This window comes from Amblyraja radiata, chromosome 33, assembly GCF_010909765.2.
Source record: "Amblyraja radiata isolate CabotCenter1 chromosome 33, sAmbRad1.1.pri, whole genome shotgun sequence".
NCBI lineage: Eukaryota > Metazoa > Chordata > Chondrichthyes > Rajiformes > Rajidae > Amblyraja > Amblyraja radiata.
The window spans coordinates 10380768-10408077 of NC_045988.1; the positions used below are offsets into that span (position 1 = coordinate 10380768).

At 44.1% G+C, this 27310-nt stretch overlaps 1 protein-coding gene across 1 annotated transcript in view; it reads right to left on the reverse strand.

Moving 5' to 3' along the window:
* Positions 1 to 27310, reverse strand: part of bace1 (beta-secretase 1) — a 113984-nt gene that overhangs the window by 23696 nt on the left and 62978 nt on the right. The gene's annotated exons all lie outside the window — the stretch shown is intronic.

Consider the following 27310-nt stretch of genomic DNA (forward strand, 5'->3'; position numbering starts at 1 on the left):
GTTTAATTCGCTCCTTTGATGCCTTGGCTGCGTATTGTCCTGGGGGCTGAACAAAGTTGATTCCTCGCCTGAAGCTATTTATTTGAAAAAAAAAAACCACTTGAAGATAATAACATTTAAGCAAAATGATGGTCAAGACCTAACGGAATAATCATCTTTAAAACAAAGCTAAATATCGATTCTTTTTAAATTGATATATCTCTAATATTGAAGATAGACACAAAAAGATGGATCAACTCAGGCAGATCTCTGGAGAAAAGAAATAGGTGACATTTCAGGTCGAGACCCTTCTTCAGACTATTTCTAATATTATCTGGATGGCAAAATCAGAATTTTAAGCAGGCTACTCCTCTGTAACAACAATGTAACTTTCAGTATGCAATACTGGTGAATAAAATTGATAAATATTGATTCTAACAATGCCAGGAATGATAATTCTGATGATTCCCTTACTAGTCTCCATCTGTTGCATAACAAGTCCTTTGCATTTGTCTAGGAGGGAACTACAGATGCTGGTTTAAACCGAAGCTGGAGAAACTCAGCGGGACAGGCTGCATCTCTGGAGAGAAGGAATGGGTGGTGTTTCGGATCGAGACCCTTCTTCAGATTTGTAGGTCCTCTAGTTTGTAATCTGCCTTTCCCTCATTTCTTTCTACCAACAATCCTCCCTCTACTCCATGGCACGAAACATCATCTGTCCGTTTCCCTCCACAATGCTGCCTGACCCGTTTAGTTTAGTTTAGAGACACAGCGCGGAAACAGGTGATCCCCACATACTAACACTATCCTACACACACTGGGGACAATTTACAATGTTACCGAAGCCAATTAGCCTACAATCCTGCATGTCTTTGGAGTGTGGGGGCAACTGGAGCACACGGTCTAGGGAGAACACACAAACGTTTATTCAGGTCTTTCCTGCTAACTTGTCAGCAACATGAAATATAAAATGACTCTGGCCCTCATCATAGGTTTCTGAACATCAAAAATAAGCAATGCTCTATCACTTTACATTGGGTTATTATTCCTAAATGGACATTCTGCATATTGCATACAATACCATTTTAAACAATGATGTGTCCTTAGTCGATAGTTGACAGTAGATTCATAATAATCCCTGTAATTCTAAATTCTTCCATATCTTTAGAACTAATAGAACAGGCATATTTCTTTCTCTAGAGGGAATAGTGTAATCTCTCTCAGCATGTTACAACATACGCAGCTGTAAATCGTAACTATGGCATAAGGGCAGCACAGAAGCACAGAAACAGAGCTGCTGCCTCACAGTGTCAGACACCTGGGTTCGATACTGACCTCAGGTGCTATCTGTGTGGAGTTTGCACATTCTCCTTGTGGCTGTGTGGGTTTCATCTGCATACTCCGGTTTCCTCCCACATCCCAAAGATGTGTGGGTTTGTAGGTTATTTGACCATTGCAAGCTGTCCCCAGTTTAGGGATTAAAAACAACTAGAATGAACACAATGGTCGGCATAGACTCAGTGGGCAGAAAGGTCTGTTTCCATGCTGTATATCCCCAGAACTAAACCTGTTTACCTTATATGGGGCCACATTCAATGCCCCCATTCTACTCCCTTCATTGATTTCCACCACTTATTGACTGTGGTCTTCAGCTACCATTGACCTAAACTCTGGAAATCTTTCACTTTCTCCTTTATCTCTCCTGCTTCCTTTTCTCAACCTTCCTTTAATTACCAGGAATAGCACTGGATGCAGTTTCAATTGAGGCATTAGAGAGAGTGCTGGATGCACCACCTCCCTAGAAAAACAATTAGCAGGGCAATGGGGAGAAGGTAAGAGAGCGGGACTTGCTGGACTGCTCTGGCATGAATCGTAAGAATATATAATACTGGAAGAAGGAGAAGGTCATTCAGTCCTTCCTGCCTCCTCTGCCTTTCAATTACACCAAACATAACCCTCAACGTCAACACCACATCCCTGCACATATGCCACATCTCCAGGTTCCCTTAGTCTCCATCTAGAATCGACACTAATTGTCGAGTCAAATTACCTCTTTCCTGTTGATAACCTTTCACCAATTCCTTAGGACCTATCTCTTTAACCAAGTCCTTCATCACCTCTCCCAAAGCAGCTCAGTGTTTATTTTGTTAATAACCTCTCCTTCATTCTACAACATGCTTTGGGTTACTTTAGCATGGTAAAATAATTTGTATACAATGTACAGCTTGTATTTTATTAATACCCCCAGGAAAAGCAAAGCACCTCTCCTAATCAAGAATTGCCTAAATGGCTTCATACCAAATTGCTTCCTTCTCACCCATCTGTTTCCATGCAATGTAATAATGTGGACAATCTTACAAAGCCAACTATGTTAAGTCGAGGTGTGTTTCTGACATAGGTTGCAGAATGCAGTGGAACTATGAGGTGGGTATTCTCATTCATGAATGTGTCAATTCTAACTACACTCATACAGTCATAGTCATAGAGTCATACAGTGTGTATACAGTCCCTTCGGCCCAACTTGCCCACACCGGCCAACATGTCCCAGGTACACTAGTTCCATCTGCCTGCGTTTGGCCCATATCCCTCCCAACCAGTCCTAACCATGTATCTGTCTAACTGTTTCTTAAACGTTGCGATAGACCCTGCCTTAACTACCTCCTCTGGCAGTTCGTTCCATACAAACACCACCCTTTGTGTGACAAAGTTACCCCTCAGATTCCTATTAGATATGCTCCCCTTCACCTTGAGCCTATGGCCTCTGGTCTTCGATTCCCTTACTCTGGGCAAGAGACTGTGCATCTACGCGATCTATTCCACTAGTGACTTTATACACCGCTATACGATCACCCCCCATCCTCCTGCGCTCCAAGGAACAGAGTCCCAGCCTACTCAACCTCCCTATAGCTCTATAATGCTCATTTATTCCCTCTACCAGTCACTGAAAGTAAGCATGCAGGTGCAGCAGGCAGTGAAGAAAGCTAATGGCATGTTGGGCTTCATTGCGAGAGGATTTGAGTTTAGGAGCAAAGAGGTCATCCTGCAGTTGTACAGGGCCCTGGTGAGGCTGCACCTGGAGTATTGTGTGCAGTTTCGATCTCCTAGTTTGAGGAAGGACATTATTGCTATTGAGGGAGTGCAGCATAGGTTCACCAGGTTAATATCCGGGATGGTGGGACTGACATATGACGAAAGAATGGGTCAACTGGGCTTATGTTCACTGGAATTTAGGATAAGAGGGGATCTTATAGAAACACATACAATTCTTAAAGGATTGGACAGGCTAGATGCAGGAAAAATGTTCCCGATGATGGGGGAGCCCAGAACCAGGGTCACAGTTTAAGAATAAGGGGTAGGCCATTTAGGACTGAGAGGAGGAAAAACTTTTACACCCAGAGAGTTGTGAATCTGTGGAATTCTATGTCGCAGAAGGCGGTGGAGGCCAATTCACTGGATGTTTTCAAGAGATTTAGCACTCAGGGCTAAAGGAATCAAGCGACATGGGGAAAAAGCAGGTACAGGGTACAGATTTTGGATGATCAGCCACGATCATATTGAATGGCGGTGCTGGCTCGAATGGCCGAATGGCCTACTCCTGCATCTATTTTCTGTTTCAATTCTGTACGGAGGCTGCAATGTGCACTGTGTGCAGTTACTCCCCAGGCTACTCCGACAGTACCTGTCAATCCCGAAACCTTAGAACATGGGCAACAGGCAGGTTCTAACACCAACCAACTGCAGGTTGCTGTGTAGTCGCTGAGTAACCCTACATGTAAATTTATCACCCACTCCTTCACTGCCACTGTTTCAAAGTCATGGAACTCCCTTCCCAATAATAGCCTACGAGAAGGTCTGTTGCCACCAGTATCTTGCATGAAATATTAATATGCCATAAACGTTGGCTTTGTTAGTGATGCCCAGAACCTGAAAATGAGTGGGAAAAAAAAATCTATCTAGCACCGAACATGTTCAAATTCATTGTTGCATCCATCTTTGTTGATATTCTCCATCATCCTGAATCAAATATTTCTGACAATAGGTATAACCCGTGATTGTTGATGTGGAATTGTACCTCTGCTGAGGAAAATGAGTGAAGAAAGAAATAACAAGCACTTCTGTATCTCACTCCTGAGGGAGAAAGCCAAGCAAGTGAAACATTTGAGGGTAAACAGTAACTTTGCAATTTAAGCTGAACTGTCAACAGTGGAGAAATGTTAAGATTGATATTTAGATGGAGTGCTACATGATTTAAACGCATGGAGCCAGACATCACTCAACCTTTTGTGAGTCATTCCCATTGAGAGATGCTCAATAAACCTTGAATCGAAGTGCCAGATATTTCTAGCCATTAGAATTCCCATTAGAATTCAGAACATATAGAAAATAGAACAGTACAGCACAGAAACAGGCCCTACAGCACGGGAACAGGCCCTATAGCCCGCGTTGTCCATGCCGTATAAGATGCCAGTTAAACTAATCTCCTGTGCCTGCATGTGATCCATATACGTCCATTCCCTGCATATCCACGTGGCTATTCTGCTCCGACAGAGGTACAGGAACACACATATATACATACACGTGTGCACAAAACACATGCTCATGCACACATACACACATTGTGAACTTTTATAATCTTTCAATTTATCGCTATTGAACTTTTAGACAGATTTACCATATCCCTAATTTATTTTTTGATTAATTACTATTTTTATTATTTGATATGCAATTGAGCTAATTCCAATAGGCTGGAATAATTATTTTTACCACTCATGAATGCGTTGCTTTATTGTTAAATTAAATCTAATTTCTTTGAACTGATTAAAACCCTTCTTGGTTTTATTCAGCTTAATATTTTTTTCCATTCCTTGTCCGAAGCTGCTGGCTGTTTCTGCACTGTCACTATAGAGTCACCATCACAGTTTCTCCTGTAATTACTTTCCTTGTTGCCTACATGCGCTTGGTCTAGAGCAGTGGTTCCCAACCTTTTTTTGGCCATGCCCCACCTAATCACCTCTAAAATCCTGATGCCCCCCCCCCATGTGGTGATATATAATTCTTATCATTTAAAAAGTGAACTCCGTTTCAGCTGAAGAAGCTTAAAACGCCAATACCTTGGTTTAAACAAGCTTCAAAAGAACATGGCATCCATGAAAAAGAAAAATGAAATAAACAAAAGACAGTTAAAGTTCTGAGCAAGAAATTACTAAAAAATTGTTAAAAAAAAGAAAAATCAAATTGCTCCCCTTAAAAATCAAATTGCCCCCCTGTGGGGTGTACGCCCCACGTTGGGAACCACTGGTCTAGAGAATCACGGTGGATGGTTCACCAGGGTCAGGCAGTGACTGAATGCTGTCCTTTTCTCATCTGAATCTCACACTCTATCTGGCAGAAATTCACCAAATAACGATGGGGGTTTGGGAATCCACATTGTGTTGCTTTTCTCCTTCCAGGCCTCAGAATGCCGAGGTTCAGCAGATGTCACTGAGCGAATCAGAAATGAAAGAATTGCATTTCTGTCGCGCCTTTCACGTTGACCAATGTTATAGCCTTGACCAAGTGGGTCAGGCAGCATCTGTGGAGGGAAATGGGCCCACTGAGCTCACTCAATTGTCTTTTCTTGTCTAAAATTCCAGCATCTCGAATCTCGCCTCTCCAAGTAGTCCTGGTATGGTTACTGTTGTAATGTAGGAAATCTAGCTACACATGTGCACAAAGGTTGCTACACACAGTTGTATGAGGATGAACTGTTGATCAGGACACAAGGGATAACTATCTCACTGCTCAAAGTAGCAATGGGATGGACCTTTTACTTGCATGTTGCAGGTGGGAGATAGGTTTAATATCTCAGTCTGAAGTGCAGCATTCTTCCCGTACTACATTGGTGTTTGTGCTCAGATCTCCGTCTTGGAACCCACAATCTTATAAGAGTCGGTTTGCCACATTCTATGACTGAAAGTTGTAGGATCCCTCCAGAATTGTATGCCTGCTGACATTCCCAGTGCAGCAACAAAAGTTTTAAAGAATTTAAAGATTCTTGACTATTCAAATAAGAGCACAGGATTTCTCCCAAGTATATAAACCAATATTTATGGATGAAGCCAACAGTACTAAATCAGTAATAAATTGAGTACTGAATCAGTTTTCCATTTCATGGGAGCTTGCTGTACACACAATTATCCACTGCAACACTTAACTAGTTATGTGGGTCTAACTGAGAACAAAGAGGGACTCAATGGGGGACCCCCAAGAACAAAGGGGGCTCTAATGAGTACTTTTGTAACTTTGTCTGTCCTCTTTGTGTGTTGTATGCAAAAAATGTCACTGTACCTAGGTGACAATAAAGGATAATTGAAACATTGAATGAAACACCAGAAGCATCTTGAGATAGCAACAGCCACCACATAAATATAGGTTCCTTCTTATATCTCTTTTGGAAATCATCTGAGATCATACCCAGTACAGTTCAACAGAACACCTACCACCAGAGCAGCCAAGTAAGTAAGTAAGTTTTATTTATATAGCACGTTTTAAGTCAACTCGCATTGACACCAAAGTGCTTTACATAAATTAAATAATAAGTTTCCATACAAACCATAGAAAAAGGTTAAAAAAATGAATAAAATGGACATTATAGAGTTCAACACAAACGTCCCCCACAGCAGAATCAAACATTTCCACTGTGGGGAAAGGCACCAGAAATTTAAGTCCTCTTCCTCTGTGAAACACCCGAGGTCGGGGCTCGAGCCAAGCCTCAGGTTGTTTTTACAAGAGCACATTTTCTTGTTGATTAAATTAAAAACTAATCAGGGCTCCACAAAATAACTTCAATGATGAGATCAAAAATTTGGAAGCATTTTTCAGAACAGCTGTTTCCTCTAGTCATCACAATTAACTTGTCTGGAAGTAACACGGATAATTCATGCTTGGTAGTGATTACTAAACTGTAATTGAATTTATTTCAGATGACAACATAGGTAGTTAGGGTTACTAATGAACCACTTTGGAAGTAGAAGGCTCAGGATGTGTACACCTTGAAAGTAGTTGGCAGCCACTAGTAACCAGGATAAGGTGTCAGAGAACAAATTATATTTACTACAAAATCACAGGGTGTTCTTATAAACTGGTCCATCCTAGTGTTTAACTATGTGTAGAATGGAACTTCAGATGCTGGTTTATACCAAAGATAGACACAAAGTGCTGGAGTAAGTCAGCGGGTCAGGCAGCATCTCTGGAGAAAACGGACGGGCGCCGTTTGGGGTCGGGACATCTCTTCAGCGTCTGAAGAAGGGTCCCGACCCGAAACATTGCCTGTTCTTTTTTCTCCAGAGATGCTGCCTGACCCGCTGAGTTGTCCCAGCACTTTGTGTCTCCCTCTAGCATTCATTTCAATTTCTTAACTTCCATTCCCTCCCTCCTTCTTGAGCGACCTTTCCTTTGAGTTTATCAGTCTCCTCAGTCCTTTAAGAATGCAGATTTCCCCTTTTATTCATCTTCTGGTTGATTCTAACCCCCTTCTGGTCTCCGAGTTCTTCTCTGAAAATGGCAGACAGACACAATGAGGTTCGAAGTCAGGAAGTGAACGCAGAAATGTGAAAGGATTAATGTAGCACTTAGAAGGTGCAACGTGGGCAGTGAGGTGTCTGAGTAGCTTCCTGCAGGACAGACAAGCTAATGTGTTCCACGCTATTTTCCCCTACAAGCGTAGAAGATGCAACACCTGTCCTTTCACCTCTTCCCTTCCCACCATCCAAGGACCTAAACAGTCCTTCCAAGTGAAGCAGTGAATCACTTGCACTTCTTCCACAATGTAGTCTCCTCTCCACATGTTAGAGTCGCTGCCTTACAGCGCTAGAGACCCGGGTTCGTTCCAGACTACGTATGCTGTCTTCACAGAGTTTGTACATTCTCCCTGTGACTGTGTGGGCTTTCTCCGGGTGCTCCGGTATCCTCCCACACTCCAAAGACATACAAGTTTGTGGGTGAATTTGTTTCGGTAACAATTGTAAATTGTCCCAAGTGTGTGGGGATAGTGTTAGTGTATGGGGTGATTGCTGGTCGGCAGCTTAGTCATTCCCTGCCTGAGTGCTCAACGCTGAATCCGACAGCAACCCATCGCCACTATTCTTCAGTTCTGCCCAATGAAAATAATTGCTCACCTATCAGTCTCAGACAAAAAAATCTGTCTCCATCACTCACTCACAATCTGTAAAAAAGCAACCTGACGTGATATATATTCTTATTAATAAAATAATTGCAGCAATGTATTATGTTTTAAGATTCCACCAGAGAAACTAAATGGGTTACGTTCACCTTGTCAAGCGAGGTAGACAGCTAGACAGGTAATTTCCTCGCTGTCAGTTGTGGCATGGTTGCCGCCAGGCATAATGCACAGGCAACTACATGGGGGCTTTTCATGCTGTCAACCGTGACAGTTTGGGCAGCTAAATGGGGTCCTTTTACGCCATCAAGAGTGTCGAAAGCTGTCACCGACCCATGCTATTGCCGTTCCCATTGTCCCCATATAGGCAGCTCAATGCATTAGATGTGTGGGAAGGAACTGCAGATGCTGGGTTTACGCAGAACATAGACACAAAATGCTGGAGTAACTCAGCGGGACAGACAGCATCGTTTGGAGAGAAGGAACGAGTGACGTTTCAGGTCGAGACCCTTCCTCAGACTGAGCCAGTCTTAAGAAGGGTCTCGACCCGAAAAGCCACCCATTCCTTCTCTCTAGAGATACTGCCTGTTCCGCTGAGTTACTCCAGCATTTTGTGTCCATCATCATTGCATTGGTTTCTTGGCTTTCATTAAATATGTAAAACAGAATCATGTCCTTCATCTGAATTCTGTACAGCACACAGCAAACACAACCCCTCAGCAAATTAATTAAGGTTACGAGACAGGGTGATATTTCCTTTCCCTTTTTACACAGCTAGATTGGAAAAAACTGCAAATAGATAAATGTTAAATTAAAAACGATTACAACTATTGTTGTAAAATAAACAGCTTGTAAATGGACAGATGAGGAGTGAGGAAGAGAAATAATTTTGTGGAATAAATATTGATACCCAAATGCCCGGAACAAATCTTCATCCTACAGGGAATGGTACTAGAGGGCTATTTGCAGGGTCATTGTTGCATGGCTGATGCCTGCAGTGATTCCAATGTTACAGCACAGTGGCTGGATTGAACTAAGACACTTATTATGAAGCAGAGCAAAGTGTCTGGAGATTGTGAAAGGTATCCATATCGTATGATATGCAGCAAAGGGGAATTTCTCTTCACATTCCTCCCCTTCAATCCTCGTACCCCCATACTCACTTGCTTTAGTTAAAAGTGAAAACAGAAAATGCTGGAAACATTTGGCAGTTTAAGCAGCAGTATCGAGAGAAATTGTGTAAAATGATATTAAAAATGGCGCCTTCTCTTCGTGTACTGATCTTTTTCAGATTTTCCTTTGTCATCAGCCCCACCCAAAATAAACTCTTAACTCCGTCATTAATGCTGCAAATTAACACCCATTTCATATCCTCTTTTTCCTTCCCAAACGGCATGACATTTCTGCCTGCTCAATCCCTACCTACCTTTCGTGAAAACCCAGGTTAAAATGTCTGCAACAACCGCTTCCATTCATACATCAGCTTTCAGACGCAACAATCCCAAAACATGCCACTGGAGCATTCCCAAGCAAAAGGCAAATTGATGCTGAGGTACAAAGGCAGATGTTAGACAAGACGACCAGAAATTTGGGTTATTGGGTTTTAGGAAGCATCCTCACGAAGGAATGATGCAAAGATGCTCAGGGTGAGAATTTCCAGGGCTTGTTACCAGTTACATTTGGCGGTGGGGTACATTTGGGTACACAGATAACTAGTGGATTGAAGGGCTGCCGAGGATTACAGAAATACGGATTTAAAAAATCACTGGGCTTGGTAAAATCATGCCATTGTTTAACAGGGAACTGTAGAACCTGTAATATCAGTTATGGGAACAATAATTGTTGCCTTAAAACAGTTACTTTTCTTTTCAAGGATTGTGTCTCAAGACTAATGCTATCTGGGCAGTCCATGAGGAACTCTTGAATTAAGAGGACATAACTTACTTTGAGTTCCTCGTGTATTTGACTGTTACTCTGCAAATTGACTTTGTTGGATGTTGATCGACTGAGAACAACATATGGTTCAATGTTTCCTTTATTATCACTTGTACCAAGGGACAGGGAGATTCTTTGTAGCATACAGATCAGTATGATTATTGCCATGTATAAGTACAAGCCCGGTTAAGACTCAATGCATACAAACAGCTATATTCAAGAGTTGCCAGGTTCTGATGACCCAACTAGAGCCCTCGACTAGACTAGAACAGTGATGGTCACAGAGGCTATCAGGTTCTTGCCCTTGCTTCGTAACTGAAGTACATCCATATTGTAGAGTCAACTTATATGACTATTATTGTGGCCTGGTTTACCCATAGATCAGTCTTGGTTTGAGCTTTGCTAAAATCAGGTAAGATTTGGAAATGGTCAGTTTTGGTTTCAGAAACTGCGGAAATGTATATGTTGACCATTGGCATTGATTAAGTTAAACTATTATATTATTATCAGGTGTTGCGACTTCCAGTTAGAAACCTTGTATTGCATGCTCTCCACACACATCGTAGCATGCATGGGCACAGTTGTACAATCGCGAGGATGTTGCCAGGACCCGAGGGTCTGAGCTTTAGGGAGAGGTTGAGCAGGCTGGGACTCCTTTCCTTGGAGCGCAGGTGGATGAGGGGTGATCTTATAGAAGTGTATAAAATCATGAGAGGAATAGATTGGGTAAACACCCTCCGTCTCTTGCCCAGAGTAGGGGAATCGAGAACCAAAGGACATAGGTTTAAGGTGAAGGGAAAAATATTTAATAGGAACCTGAGGGGTAACTTTCTCACGGAAAGAGTGGTTGGTGTATGGAATGAGCAGCCGGAGGAGGTAGTTGAGGCAGGGACTATCGCAATGTTTAAGAAAATATGAGACAGGTGAATGGATAGGGCAGGTTTGGAGAGATATGGACCAAACGCAGGCAGGAGGATCTGGTGTAGATGGGACACGTTGGTGGTGTGGGCAAGTTGGGCCAAAGGGCCTGTTTCAACGCTGAATGACTCTATGACTTCATTCCGACCAGTGTCAGGCACTAGTGCCTGGGGGGCAGGTTCTCTGGACCAGTGATAGTCACTATGCAGGAAAAGAACAGAGACAAGATGAAAGCAAGGAGGATATGAAGAAAAATAAATTCATCTTAAAACATTTGACTCATCTGCATTTACCCAATTTCCAATGCTACATGGAAATTTTCAGGTCTAACCACTTTATCTAAGTTTCCTTGAGGGGATTACCAGGTTCGAATTTCAATGAATAGTTTTATTCTAATTATATAATACAATTCAATTTATTGTCATTTGGACCCCTTGAGGTCCAAACGAAATGTCGTTTCTGCAGCCATACATTACAAAACAAAAAGACCCGAGACACAACACAGTTTACACAAACATCCATCACATCGTTGTGATGGAAGGCAAAAAAAAACTTATCTCTCCACTGCACTCTCCCCCCCGATGTCAGAGTCAGAGTCAAAGTCAAAGCCCCCGGCTGGTGATGGCGATTGTCCCGCGGCCATTAATGCCACGCCGGAGGATGCAAGGCCGCACACCGGGTCTTGTTGTTAGAGCCCCCGGCGGGCGCTCGCAAAGTCCCGCGGCCATTCCAAGCCGCGCGGGGCGATGGTGTAAGGCCCCGCTCAGGTGCTCTTCAACCCCGCAACTCGGGCGGGAGAAGTCGCCGTTGCGGAAGCCCCGAAAAGCGGTCTCCCAGCAGGGACCCGCGGGCTCCCGGTGCCTCCGTCCGCCAAACCCGCAGTTGCAGCCTCCGAATCTCCGGGGGTCGGGTGGCAGCAGCGTCCACCACCGCTCCACCCGCTCCGGACTCGGCCAGCCCCGTGACGGTGAGTAGTCGGCAGCTCCACAGCTGGAACCCCAGGTCGTTCCTGTTGGAGGCCGCTCCACGTTGCAGCCCCAACGACAACGGAGACCCGACAAAGAAAAGGTCGGGTCTCCCGTGCAGGGGAAAGATTTTAAAGTTACCCCCTCCCCCCCACCCCCCCACACACATACCCCAACAAAAAAAATAACAAAAACTACATAAAAACGAGACAAAAAATAATAAAACACAGACGGACTGCAGAGGCCGCTGCTGACGAGAGTCGCGCCGCCCACCGAATTAACATTCTTCTCACTTTTCTTGTTATGTTTACTCCAGTTTCTGTCATATCAGAGCAAACGGCTGCACTGCAAGCTTGATTAAGACTCTAGATTTCAATGACTGTGAGATTAAGTTGTCTGGAATCATCCTTTGAATTATAAATGTATTGGCTCAAGTCCTAGTGCATAAGTTGGAGTGCGAAATGATCTATTCTGTCACCGAGGAAGTTAGACATTGTCAACTGTATCTCAGGTAGATGTTAAAGATTCCATCGCACTGCTTTGAAGAGTAGAGGAGTGATCCCTGGAGACCTGTCCAATATTTTCACATTGCTGTTTGTTGCATTTTGCTGTGCACTTTTTCCAATGCTGTTTCTTACATTACATCAGTTTCTTCCCAGCTGTTATCAGGCAACTGAATCATCCTACCACAACCAGAGAGCAGTGTTGAACTACTCTTTGATGACCCTCGGACTATCCTTGATCGGACTTTGCTAGCTTTACCTTGCACTAAACTTTATTCCCTCATCAAGCATCTATACACTGTAAATGGATCGATTGTAATCATGTATTGTCTTTCTGCTGACTGGTTAGCACGCTTTCCTTAAATCCAGTGCCTTTGGCCAACTTGCAGATCCATAAAAATCTTAAATTGCTCAAAAATTCATCCTCGCAGAATGGTTTTGCTTATTACTGTCACGTGCACTGAGGTACAGTGGGAAGGCTTTCTGTTTGCCTGCTATCCATTCATAGAAAAGGCTAGATAGCACCACAGAACAAAGCTTTTTGCTGGACCTCGGTACACGTGACAATAATAAGCTAAAACTATGAAGTGAGGATGAATTTCTGAGGATCAGCAGTGTTATTGGCATTCATTGACTGGAGAATTAAGTGTCATATTGCGTAAACTGGTGAGAAAAAGTAAATATTAATCAGATTAAATTCTTTCGAGGTGCATTTTCACAGGGAAACGTAGAAGCAACCATGCACAATGGGATTGCTCAGTGAGTGATAATTCAACAGTGAACATATGTATGAATGAGGGATTGACGTTGGGTAGGATAAAATGGGAATTTTCTGCAGCCCTACATCAAACCCTTGTGGCACTTTAATACTATTACAATAGGGTGTTCAATGACATTTTACAAACATACATATGTCCATTACTCCATGAAAGTGGCAACACCAGTGGTAAGCATGGCATATGGTATGTTTGCCCATTGGTTGAGGCATTGAATACAAGAGTCAGGAAGACATGATGCAGCTTTATAGGACTATGGGATGTCGCATTTTAAGTATTGCATGCAGTTCAGGTCGCCCCACTACAGAAAGGATGAGGAGGCTTTTGAAAGGGTACAGAGGAGGTTTACCAGAATGTTCCCTGGATGAGAGGGTTTTAGCGACAAGGAGAGGTTGGACAGACTTGAACCAGAGGTTGTGAGGAGAACTGATAGAGGTGTATTAACTGATGCGAGGCATAGGTTGGGTAGACAGTCGGAACCTTCCTCCCAGGATGGAAATATCAAATACTAGAAGATGTAGCAAGATTAAGGCGAGAGGGACAAAGATGTGTGGGGGAAGTTTGTTTTTACACAGAGAGTGGTGGGTGCCTGGAACACGCTGCCAGGGATGGTGGTTGAGACAGATACGATGGTAGCATTTAAAAGAGGCTTTTGGATAGGCATATGGATATGCAGGGAATGGAGGGCTGTGGATTATATCCAAGCAGTTAAGAGTTGGTCTTGGCATCATATTCGTCACAAACATTGAGATCCTAAGGTCCTGTTCCTGTGCTGTTCCATTTTATGTTCCGTGTTCATTTATTCCGTGTTCCGTATCATTAATGTTTTATTATTATTATTAATGCTTAGTGTTTTCTGAGTCATTTGTAACTGTCACTGTATGTCATGTTGTTACTTGTGGGCGGAGCACCAAGGCAAATTCCTTGTATGTGAATACTTGGCCAATAAACTTACTTACTTATTTACACATGTTAGGTATCACTGACTGGGCCACAGTTATTGGCCATCACAAACTGGCTCATGTTAACTTGCTCATCAGGCCTTTTCGGAAGGCAGTTGACAAACACACGGGTTCATCTGCAAGGTGGCACCTCCTTCACTGAAGACAACCCCCCTCCCCCAGATAATGTGCTGAGAGAAAAAACCCCACAAAGTGCTGGAGGAACTCAGCAGTTCAGGCAACATGTATGGAGCAAATGGATAGAAGTTTCAGGTTGGGGTTTCAATCTGAAGAAAGGTCTTGACTTGAAACGTCGTCTACCCATTTCCCTCCACAGAAGCTGCCTGACCCGCTGCGTTCCTTCAGCAAAGAGTCTGCGAGTCCCAGGGTCACACAGCACGGAAACAGACCCTTCTGCCCAATTCGTCCATGATGCCCCACCTAAGCTCGCCCCATTCGCCTGCATTTGGCCCGTTTCCCTCTCCACCGTTGCTATTCAGCAGTTTGCTCTTTGTCGGGAGTGAAGTGTGAACTCGACAACCGATAGCTCAAGTTGCCGCAGGGTTATCCAAGGTGACGCGAGAAACGTTTTGTCAAAAATTAAAATGCTTCATTCACTGCAATTCACCCTTCATTGCCGTAGCAGACAGCGACTCAATAAATCTAGTGATGACACAGCTGGGATAGTGTACTTCCCTTTATAAAGCATGATTGATTCCCCGCACTAGCATTATGCATATTGATGGTGCTCAGAGAGGTTTGCTGACAAGCTCAATCAAACTCTCAGGTATTGTTCCCGGGTAGCAACGTGTAATTAGATTTTTTTTTCCGCATGCAAGGCAGCTATGTGCTGAGCTGGCACCTCAACAGCTCTTTACCTGCATATTCATGCACCAATCAATAAAATATTCCCAGATGCGCACCCAATCCTCCCACCATCCTGTCCGCCTATCTCCTTCCCAGGGTTCTCTTCCAACTATATCCCTCCCTCCGGCTTCATTTTTCACTCCACCTCACTCTTTATCTTACACCCTTTTGTCTCTTTTTCACCTCTAGCCTCTATCTACCCATTTGCTAAACAGCCTCACCCCCCCCACCCCCCCTTCACCTGTATCCACCTATCACTTAAGAAGTGCTGGATGAGGCAGCATCTCCTGACCCGCTGAGTCACCCCAGCAATTTGTGTCTATCTTTGGTATAAAGTAGCATCTGCAGTTCTTTGTTTCTCCACCTATCACTTGCCTGGCTTTGTCCCGCCCCAAACTCTCTTTCAGCTCCCCCCCCCCCCCCACCCCATTACAATCAGTCTGAAGAAAGATCCCGACCCAAAACATCACCCATACATGTCCTCCAGAGTTGCTGCTTGACCTGCTGAGTTACTTCAGCACTTTGTCTTTCTTTTTGTAAACCAGCGTCTGCAATTCCTTTAAATACTCCCATCCAGCGCTTCGTATATGTGACGATACGTTAAGAAGTTGATGTACTGCAGCCAATAGTGCCATGCGAATTGTTATTTGTGTACGCCCACCTTTTGGTCCACATAAAAAGTACTGCTCCCATTTATAACATTCATAATTGACAATGGACAACTTCCTCAGTGACAGATTAGATTTTCTTGTGCTCCAACCTCTGGAATGGGACTGGAGCCAATAAATTTATCATTCAAAGGAAGATTTCACGCAACCTAATTTCAGAGTCATCTACAAAAAAGCACTGCACCCATCTGTATACACGTCGCTATGACCCTCAAAGAGCTTGCTTGCCCTCTACTCACAACAAGGGATTTTAATTATTTTATAAAAGCCCCAACGAGGGAGTTTTCATTGTTTTTATTTTGTCTCCTCCTTCGTCTACAGACAAGATTAAAGCTTTGCCCGCTATACATTCCTTCGTCTGTCCTCACATTCCTCATGAACCTGCATCGCCATTGAGCACTACCTCCTCACCACACACTCTGACAGACTGTACTTACGTTCCCCACTGAGAGACACTCACTTCTTTCCTCGTTCAGTAATTGCACTGAGGAGCCTCCCACACTTGTTCATTCCATAGTTGCACTTCTGTCCTCTCTCTCTCTCTCTCTCTCTCTCTGTAAAGCTCTCCCTCCTAAATATCAATGTCAATTACACTGTTTAAACTCTCTGAGGCGACGGGGCCGGTTGGCAAAATAATAACCACAAGAATAGATTGGTCCTAATCCCTATGTGGTAAACTCATCACTGTCCTAATGAGAAGCTGATCCTCTCCACCACGATGTTTAATAAAAATCAAACAATTGCAGGTACTGGAAGACAGAAATGACCTGCTCAGTATTTTTTAAACCATTTTTTATTTAATTACCAGAAGATCTGTCTAGTTCTACCTTTATAAATGCCTTGTTATCTCCTGAAACCCTCATCCATTCTACCGGTTGGGTAGAATGGTAGAATTCTATCACCTAGCTTTGGAGACCCAGGTTTGATCCTGACCACGGGTGCTGTCTGTGTGGAGTTTGCATGCACTCCCTGTGACCACGAGGGTTTCCTCCAGATGCTCTGGTTTCTTCCCATATCCCCCAAAAATGTTGGTTTGTAGGCTAATTGGCCTCTGTGAATTGACCCTAGTATGTAGGGAGTGAATGCATAAGTGGGTTAACATAGAACTGGTGTGAATGGGTGATGGATGGTCGGCGTGTACTTGGTGGGCCGAAGAGCCTGTTTCCATGCTATATCTCCAAGCTTAACTAAGCTAAATAAATTTGGTAATTGCAACAAAGCAAGTATTAACAATAAGTGTGATTAAACTATCAAGAGTATCATAAATTCATTAGCATCTTTCAGGTGAGGAAATCTGCCATCCTCCGCTGCTCTGCTGCAGCGAGAGCAATGGCCTAGCAACACACATTGCATACACAATTCAGCAGGTTCAATATATTACAGCAATGCTCATAGGATTCACTTATAAAGCTAAATGCCTCCATCACCAGAACTTGAGGTTTTGCTGAAAAAAATGGTGCCATTTTCCAAAGAACTATTAAATTACTCATTCTTATTGGATCAGCATTGGACAGATGTGACATCCCTGTGCAGGGAAAACCATTAATTTCCTGCGGGTAATTCTGAACAGCAATTGTGGAATTCTATTTTGCTTCCCAACCATAACGCCTCAGATTAACCGGGGATGAATTGATACAATTTTTGCTGATTAAGGTGACAAATGTTTGTAGTTAGAAAGTAATCATTGTTGACTCTGTGGCCAGTGGTGCATATATTTGTTTGCCTACAGTTCATTTACCTGAATCTCTCTTCCATTTGTAATGCCGTTGGGATGCTTTGTGTTTGAATTATTTGTTGTATTTACTTTCATTTCAAAATCTGCTTCTTCTTGCAACGTTCCAGATGTTAATCATAAGTCTATGTTGATAAGTGATAGGAGCGGAATCGTCCAGATGAACCCAGAGCTCCGCTGGCCAGTGTCCCATTCAACAAGCACGGAGAATCTGCTGCTCACTCACCTTTACATTTAGTTTAGAGATACAGCGCGGAAACAGGCCCTTCAGCCCACCGATTTCGTGCCGATCAACGATCCCCGTCCACCAACACCATCCTCCACACTAGGGACAATTTACAAATTTTACCAAAACCAATTAACCTACAAACCTGTTTAAGAAGGAACTGCAGATGCTGGAAAATTGAAGGTACACATAAATGCTGGAGAGACTCAGCGGGTGCAGCAGCATCTATGGAGCGAAGGAAATAGGCAACGTTTCGGGCTGAAACGTTGCCTATTTCCTTCGCTCCATAGATGCTGCTGCACCCGCTGAGTTTCTCCAGCATTTTTGTGAACCTACAAACCTGTACGTCTTTGCAGTGTACGAGGAAGCTGGAGCAGCTGGGAAAAACCCACGCGACAACAGGGAGAATGTACAAACTCCGTACAGACAGCACCTGTAGTCAGGATTGAACCCGGGTCTTGGGTTCGAAGGTTGCAACTCGACTGCTGCTCCACCGTGCCGCCCATGTACCAACCCTTGCTTATGGCACCCCCATCCTTGCTGGCTTCATTAGGTCTCAGTCATATCATGCCTTCATTTTATAATTCTCACCTCCTCCGTCCCACCATGTACTATTCCCCGTTAGCCCCTGCAGCCTATAACCCATGAAGGTTCTCTCTGCTTTCCCTCGATCATAGCTCATGCCCAAAACTAATTGCATTTGCACTACCAGGGGCAGCACACTGGTGCAGCTGGTAGAGCTGTTGCCTCACAGCACCAGAGACCATGGTTCGATCCCGACCTCGGGTGTTGTCTGTGTGGAGATTGCATGTTCTCCTGGGGTGACTGCATGGGTACACTCCAGATGCTCAGATATGGGCCAAATGCTGGAAAAGGGGACTAACTTGGATGGGACATCTTGGTCGGTATAGACGAATTGGGCAGAAGAGCCTGTTTCCGCATTGTTTGATTCTACGCTTCTTTAAACAGTATCTCTTTGATCAAGCTCTGACAGTTGCATGAACCTATCGAAGTAGCTGCCAAATTTTGACTGATCTCTAATTTTTTAACATTTTACGGGCATTATATAAATGCAAGGCAAGTTTTTTTCTGCTTACCAATTTCCAAAGTAACTTTTAAGTGTTTCTTTCGTTCCCGATCGAAATCTCGTTATAACCAATTAGGCCCACTTGAAATAAATAGCGTTCCCTGTATCATCAATCACATTATGGATAACAAGTGCTGAAGTAACTCAGCAGTTCAGGCAGCATCTTTGGAGAACATGGATTGGTGACATTTTGGGTCAAGACCTTACTTAAGAAACATCACTTATCTATGTTTTCCAGCAATGCTGCCTGACCTGCTGAGTTACTCAACACTTTGGGTCTTTTTGTGTATTTACCAGCATCTGCAGTTCCTTGTTTCTACATCAATCACATTTTATCCAATTTGCATTCTGGAAACAGGGGCTGTAACAGAACTACCTGTGATTTAGGTCACTCCCTGACTCCAGAGTAATATCAATAAATAAACATTAAAACGCTTCTTTTCTGTGATAAACCCCATTTCAATTGTACAGGTCCACCACTGATTTTCCAGCACCGTTGATGCCAGAGCCTTTCTGGATCAAAGAGAGACACAAAATGCTGGAGTAACTCAGGCAGCATCTCTGGAGGGAAGGAATGGGTGACGTTTCGGGTCGAGACCCTTCTTCAGACATCCTTTCTGGATCGTCCGTTTTGCCAGAACACCAGAGGTCGTGGCCTCCGAGAGGAGCCCAACGGTTCCAGAATTGTCCTCCCAGGCCACCAAGGGGCCGAGAAACTGGCGCACAATGTCCATCTCGGAATTCGGCTACGGGAACGGATCTGCCGGCTCCGATGGGGCTGGTGTTCCAGAGTCCCGGCAGCAGGGGGCAAATTCATCCCGCTGATTGGCCGTGGAAGTCCCGATGAGGTTGAGATCGGCCACCTCATCCTGGCTTAGGTGCCACATTTTCAGGGGGATTTCCGGGGTTGGATTTCAAGTCCACTCTCATAATTTTGTCCGGAGTAAAGATGGTACTGGACCATCAGTTGCCGGAAAATAGGTGGTGGGCCTGTACCAATGAATCGTTACCAAGATGTTGCGAACTTTATATATACGTGTGGATCGAAGGGCAGGAATTTGTCGAAGTTTGGACAGACAGGTTTAGGGGGAAAGATTTATTTTGAATGGTAGATGAAGAATAAATGTTTTGAGTTTGCTTCTCCTAATAACTGGGCGGAATGTTGCCCCATCTTCGGGGCCATAGCATGACGGCTTTGCTCTGGGTCACAACCAGACCCCAGAAGGTTAGAGGGTAACACTGCCTGCCAAGAGCTGGAAACTATTCCATTGCCATCCAATAGACAGAACAAAAATGTGAAAAAATTTAGTGCTGGCCAAGAATAGCCGTGCAGCAATCAATGGCCGTTAGCAATAAGTACCCAAATCCTATGTCATTTAAAATGTAAATGAGAACTAGGGCTTGGCTAGTTACTGTAGGAGTGCTCTGCATATTAAAGACTGGACTTCAACATAACCTTAAGTATTACTGAGGGATGTGGATCATCCACACACTTACTGATATCTGTAACTACATCTTCTCTCTTAAAGGGACACTATCCTAAAAACATTTGGCTTAGACTGTTTCTCGTAACTATCCAGTGTAATAAAATAAATTGCTTTAAAACGGGTCATCAGCTCTGTCGATTGTTGTGACAAGATCTGAAGTTGTTTATGTTTTGCGTTCAATAGGTTTATCGAATGTTTTTTCGTCCAATGGCAATTCCTACGCACTCCAACTAGTCCCGAGCTCACTGACCTTCAATCAACTCATTGAATTTCACTAAGTCAGTGACTTTGACTGGGTCTTAATTCATCAAACAACTTGATTTTACTATTTCGATCCTTATTGTTTGTGTTCCCCTGTGAACCTGGACCTCTCTATCTCTGAGACCTGCTCCAACCCTATCCTATGTGAACCCCTGAACTCAACCAATTCTGAATGTTGTGTGTTCCTGAGGCTCTTCATTTCACCATCAACAATCTTGTCAATCGATCCAGCATAAGATCAGGCCGTTCGGCCCACAACGTCTGTGCCGAGTATGATGCCAAAACCATTTCTGATCGACCTGTGCGTAATCCATATACCTCCATTCGCTCCATATCCATGTGCCTATCAAAAAGCCTCTTAAATGCCACTATCATATCTGCCTCAACCACCAACCCTGGCAGCACGTTCCAGGCACTCACCATCCTCTGTGTAAAATGTTTGGCCTTTACATTTTGCTCTTCTCACCTTAAAGCTATGTCCTCTAGAATTTGATGTTTCGATCTTTGGAAAATGGTTCTGACTGTCTACCCTATCTATGCCCCTCATAATTTTACATACTTCTATCAGGTCTTCCCCCAAACTCCAGCGTTCCTGAGAAAACAATCCAAGTCTGTCCAAACTTTCCCTATAGCTAATACCTACTAATCCAGGCAAAACTCTGGTAATCCTCCTCTGCAAAGCTTTCCAAAGCTTCCACATCATTCCTGTGATGTGGTGACCAGAACTGCCTGCAATTTTTCCAAACGAGGCCTAATCAAAGTCCTATTAAGTTGCCTCATGACATCTTTACTCTTATACTCAATGCTTCCCCCCCCCCCCCCCCCCTCCCCTATGAAGGCAAGCATACCAGATGCCTTCTTTATCACACTGTTTTCTGCACCCCTAGATCTGGAATTCCTTCCTGAAAACATTCTACTTCTTATTCCCCTTCAAAGTAATCTTTATAACCTATTATTTGAGACAAGTTTTGAACAACTGTATTGTAACGTTTCCTTCTTAGGCCCAGGGTGTGAAGCTTTTGCAGAGTGTTCTCGTCAAATCATAGAATAATTATGGCTGAGAAGAATCCCATCAAGTTTATGCTAGCTCTCTATTTAAGAAGTCCCATTTAACTATTATAGGGTAATGTTCTACCTGAAAGCAGGTGGCTGCTGTTAAAACGCCTCTTTAAGAACAATTGTGAGAGGCAATAGCTGTCGGTACAATACCAGTGATGTGATTAAGTGTCCCTCCATTTCTGATAGCAAAGGGCTTTTATCATCTCGAATGACTGTATCTATCTACTGTATCTTCACAGGAACAGAGATCATTGCAACAGCATAGGAAGAGGAAATCAGCAAGTTGACAGAAGTGAAGAAATGAAATTACATTGCCTGGTGTGTGCGTGCACCCTATACACTGTGCTACATTGCCACAGCAGAGAGGATGTCACAACCATTTGGGTCATTGGTTCCACCCTACAACAGACTGGGTGCAGCACATGTCCAGGGTGGGGAGAGACGTTGGCTGAATGGTGGATTCAACAATTGAGTAGAAAGGTAGAGGGGGACTAGAGGGTCTGAGCTATATACGGAGAGGTTGAGTAGGCTGGGACTATTCCCTGGAGCGCAGGAGGATGAGGGTGATCTTATAGAGGTGTATTAAATCATGAGAGGAATAAATCAGGCACGGAGTCTCTTGCCCAAAGGAGGTGAATGGAGGACCAGAGGACATAGGGGAAGGGGAAGAGATTTAATAGGAATCTGAGTGATAGCATTTTCACACAAAGGATGGTGGGTATAAGGAATGAGCTGCCAGAGGAGGTAGTTGAGGCTGGGACTATCCCAACGTTTAAGATACAGTTAGACAAATACACGGATAGGACAGGTTTGGAGGGATATGGACCAAATGTGGGCAGGCAGGACTAGTGTAGCTGGAACTTGTTGGCCAGTGTGGGCAAGTAGGGCTGAAGGGCCTGTTTCCACACTGTATCACTCTATGACTCTAGGGGGAGGGAATTAGATCAGGATCAATGTGGAGGTCCATTGTGTGGGGGTGTTGGAAGCACCCCTGCTGAACAAAGGTGGGCAGGCGAGGAGAGGGATGTCGTGTCCAGGGAAGGAGATGTGTGGAGGGCCACAACAATCTAGGACTTGCCTGGAACAGGCACCGCTCACAAGAACTAGAGCGTGGGCTTTGATAATGGCGGCATAAACATGGAGCCCCTTGCGTGCAGGCTCAGTGGACTATTTCTGTTTTCTTGCTAATCGAGGATCAGGGGTATGACAATATTCCCACGGACTGTTTATATGAAAAATAATTTCAATGTGTGAGCACTTCTTACGTAACAATAAAATGTACATTGAACCATAACACCAGACTGAGGGTAAAGGTCGGAGGTTGAGATGTGGTGTATTGGTGCGATGGGGGGTCAGGAAGGTGAGGAAACCAACCTACTTTCCTGGAAAGATCCCAGTCCAGTATTATACTGGGAAGGCCAGGCTGTGCCAGAAGTGCCCAATGTCACGGTGTGGTCAATGTTGCTGTTCTAAGGAGCCATGCACAGGGTGTGATGGCAACACATCAATCCCTAGCACTGAAACTGTGTCAGGTTAGTAAAGATGACTCGCACCAAGAAGCACTCACTGCAATTTTGAAGACTGATGTCAAATTCCCCAGAAATAGTCATTATTGCTTTTCATTCTGGGGAAAAATAATTTTCAGTTGTCATCTATCCTAACATTTACTTATGCGGCACAGAGATAACAATGTCATGTAAGTGAATTTTTTGGCATGTGTGTGATAACTGGAGTAAATGGCCTGTCCTTGGAAATGAAAATCACTTGGAACTTGGATTTCCTCTCTAACATTAGCCCACAATGGCTCGAAGAAAATACAAACTGCCTCACCCTTGCCCTTCCACGAATGAGCTGTGTTGGTGTTGGTGTATTGAGGGCATTAGCAAACAGTCTGTAAAATTGAAGGCTCTCACAGCTGATAATTTTGGGGGTGGGGGGGGGATCTCACCGAGGCTATTCTATGAGTGCAGCTGATGCTATGCCGAGACTGCCTCTAATGCTGCACTCAGCCCCTATGCAGTGGGGTCCCACCAAAACAAAGCTGGTACCTGGGGTGCCAGAGGAACCGACGGTGTGGACCCAAAGGACAGAATGTCAGGATGGAAATGGCAAAGGATTGGGGAAATCGCTTTAAGGTCGGCAATGGAGTTGTCATCTTACAGCACAAGAGACCCAGGTTGGATCCCAACTACGGGTGCTCTCTCTATGGAGTTTGGATGTTTTCCCTGTGACTGCGGGAGTTTTCTCCGGGTACTCCAGTTTCATCCCACACTCCTAAGACGTGCAGGTTTGTAGGATACATTATCCCTAGTGTGCAGGATAGTGCTATTGTACGGGGTGACCGTTGGGCTGCGTGGACATGGTGGGCAGAAGGGCCTGTTTCTCCTCTGTATCTCTAAGTCTAAGGTCCAAAGTCTAATGTAAAGTGTTGGGCAAATTTTTAATATAGAGTGGTGGGTGCCTGGAATGTGCTATCAGGGGTGGAGGTGGTGGAGGCAGATGTGATTTGAGAGGACTTTGGATGGGCACAAGGAGAGATAGGAGTGGGCAGAGAAGATCAGTTTAACTTGGTACCATGTTCAATCTGGACAACAGGAAATAGACCGTGGTTGGAAGGGCCTCTTCCTACTCTGTGTGATCTTGGCCATTGATTTCAGGTCAACTTAAAATCAGCCCGTGTTATAAATTGGTGCAACCTGTAGCTGTTATTTCACCTGTGGTACTAAAAACAAACCGTACAGATGGATCATCTCAGCTACAGTGTCACAAGAAGAAGGATTAACATCAAATTGATTCAGATTCACTGTGTTTCTGTCGTGTGGCAATGTGGAAGGTTTCAGTGAAGAGTGCAGGCTTACACTGCAGCGTGTATACATTCAGCCAATTGTGAAGGGAACCTTGGTTTGATCACTCTCAGGGCCTCTTTGTGAAATGCATGTCAACAGCTTCAACCCAGCAGCTTGTGGATGCAGAATATAGCTACTCCTAACGCGGTAATCTCATTCAGAGGTCGCAAGGTGCAAAGAGTGGGAAGCAGAAACTGCTCACTGTTGCCATCACAATGCACATGCAGGAATGGACATGAATCTGGTAATATAGGAGGCCTTTTGCTTTGGATATACTCCATACAGCTGCAGCTGACAGTGACATTGGGCATGTGAAATCTGTGCCGATTTCCATCTCCGAGCTCGTGGAGAATAAATGTATGAAAATATAATTATATCTGGTATGTCAAAATGAAATGTGCGCTGTTCAGCTGAGTGCTTTGAACTGTACCTTCCCCCAAGGCTACATTAGCTGAAACGCCAGAGTGTGATCTGCAACACAAGACTGCTGGTTCAACGTGCAAAACACTCTTCAGAAGCTGTTGGAGGACTTACTACAGGGTAGCAAAGGGAGGGAGGGCAGACCCGATAGAAATATATCAAATTGAGCCTCAGTGGTAGGGTAGTCGGCCCTTTTTCCCCCCCCAGTAAAAACCGGTTTCGCGCGCGGATCGGACACCTCCCAAACCCACAGCACCACCATCAAGAAAGGGATTAAGGCGGATGACAACATCACCTTCTGCAGATAGACACAAAGTGCTGGGGTAACTCAACGGGTCAGGGAGCATCTCTGGAGAAAAGGATGGGTGATGTTTCGGGGTCGGAACCCTTCTTCATACTGAAAGTAGAGGGGAGGGAACTGGAGGTAGGAAAAGGCCTAAACAAATCATTTGTTGTGCAGAGATGCTGCCTGACCCACTGAGTTACTCGAGTACTTTGAGTCTATCTTCCGTATAAACCAGCATCTGTAGTTCCTTTCTACACATCACAGGTTCCCTTCAAAGTCATATGCCACGCTGATTTGGAAATCTATCACCAGTCCATCATTGTCACAGAGTCAAAATCCTGGAACAACCCCCCCACTAGCTTAACGGGAGTATCCTTACCAGGAGATGATGGTGACGTCTAGGAGCTGATTACAACCAACATTCCATGGGCAATTTGGGATAGGCTTCCTAGTGAAACCCTGAATGGGTGGGACCAAGCAGCCCGCTATTGCTCCAATGTATAATCCTCCTACCTTGCTGAACGTGAAGCTGTGCAAGGGTTGCTCAATGGATCTGACTGTAACTAGCAGAATATGTGGATGAAGGAAGGCAATGTAATTAGGCTGGACAAGAGTAAAGGGTTGCATGGGGCTTCCTTTCATATCCTAACCATGCTCACTCTTTCCAGGAGAGGAGGATTTAAAGCAGGAACCCATTACCCTAATAAGATAACTTTTGAGATCAATCACCACTGGAGAAACCAGTCAGTGATGGGTTACTGAACAATCGCTTGGTAATTAAGGCCAATAGATGTAGAATATTAATTGTACCTTTTTGCAGCATTTACACGTTCCCTAAATATTTGATGCAAGGAGACATGAGTTACAGGAACTGGCTGCATTATTAATTTCTGTGACTACATCCCAATATTTCCTGTCAGAGGGCAGGCGCCAACTGGTTTGGAACTTAATCTGGATAGGGTATGAGATTCTGTCTCACTCTGCCAGTTCCTGCAATCAGTATCCACTGAGAGGAACTCACTGCTCCACAGAGTAAACACTACACTTCCTCTCTCTCACCCTCTCCACAGTCAATGGCTTTGACATCCAAAAATAACTGCGGCACCATCCAGCTGAGGCATGACGCCAGACTGCACCGCAGGTAACCGGTCCTGAGCCATTCCACTCCGAGACGGATCACGCACGGGATATTGAGCAACTGCTCACCTGGGCCTTGCGACGAAAATTCAATGTTGCGAAAAGAAGAAAGTGGAAAAAAAAATCACACTGGGGAATTGGCAGCATTAAAATGTATTTGATTTACTTTTGGAGAGAATGGTATTGCTGGTGGCATTTACTTCCAGTTCTAATGTGCACTAGGATGACATGATGAGTCTGCTCCTGGTACAATGCGGGTTGCTGTCACTTCTAACGGGCAGATAAGATGATCAAATCCGCCAAATATGTCAATGCTGTGGGGTTAAGTACATGCAATGATATTTATATATTGGAGCTCCCCGCCTCCTTCATCCAAAGCGGAAGGTTCCTATTAGGCCAATTATGTCCCATCCCTATTTCCCATCTTCTTACATGGGTAGGAAATGTTTAGAAGGATATGGACCAGGTATGGGCAAATGGGACTAGCTTAGATTGGGCATCATGGTGGGCATGGACAAGTTGGGCCGAAGGGCCTGTTTCCATGTTCTACGACTCATTTCCCTTGCACCTTTGCTACTTATATTTCTCTCCCTTGATTATCAATGCCCCTTTATCATTTTCTCACTTAGCCACACTAGGGGTAAAACGTAGAGCCCATTTAATCTACCAGCATGTGCTTGGGACTTGGCAGAAAACCAGAGCACCTGGACAAAACGCACAAGAAGTGCTTGCAAACTCCACACAAACGGCACCACCATCACGCTGCCCATGAATAATATTGTCAATAATGACTTAAAAGAAAAGTGATAAATTAATCCACTAACTCAACCATTTTCCATCGTTCTGCTTTGTTCAATACTCATATGAATACCATAAAAGAAATGTAGAAGTTACCATGACGAGGGGCAATTAAAATCGCAGGAATGAGACTTGCATTATACATTGGCCAGTCGAGGAAAAATTGGGATCAATACCTTTTACTGAAACCATCTTCGCAATTCCAGATTTTTGAACAGAAAATAGCAAATGCTTACTCTTTAATGGTGGCCTCAGTCAGTT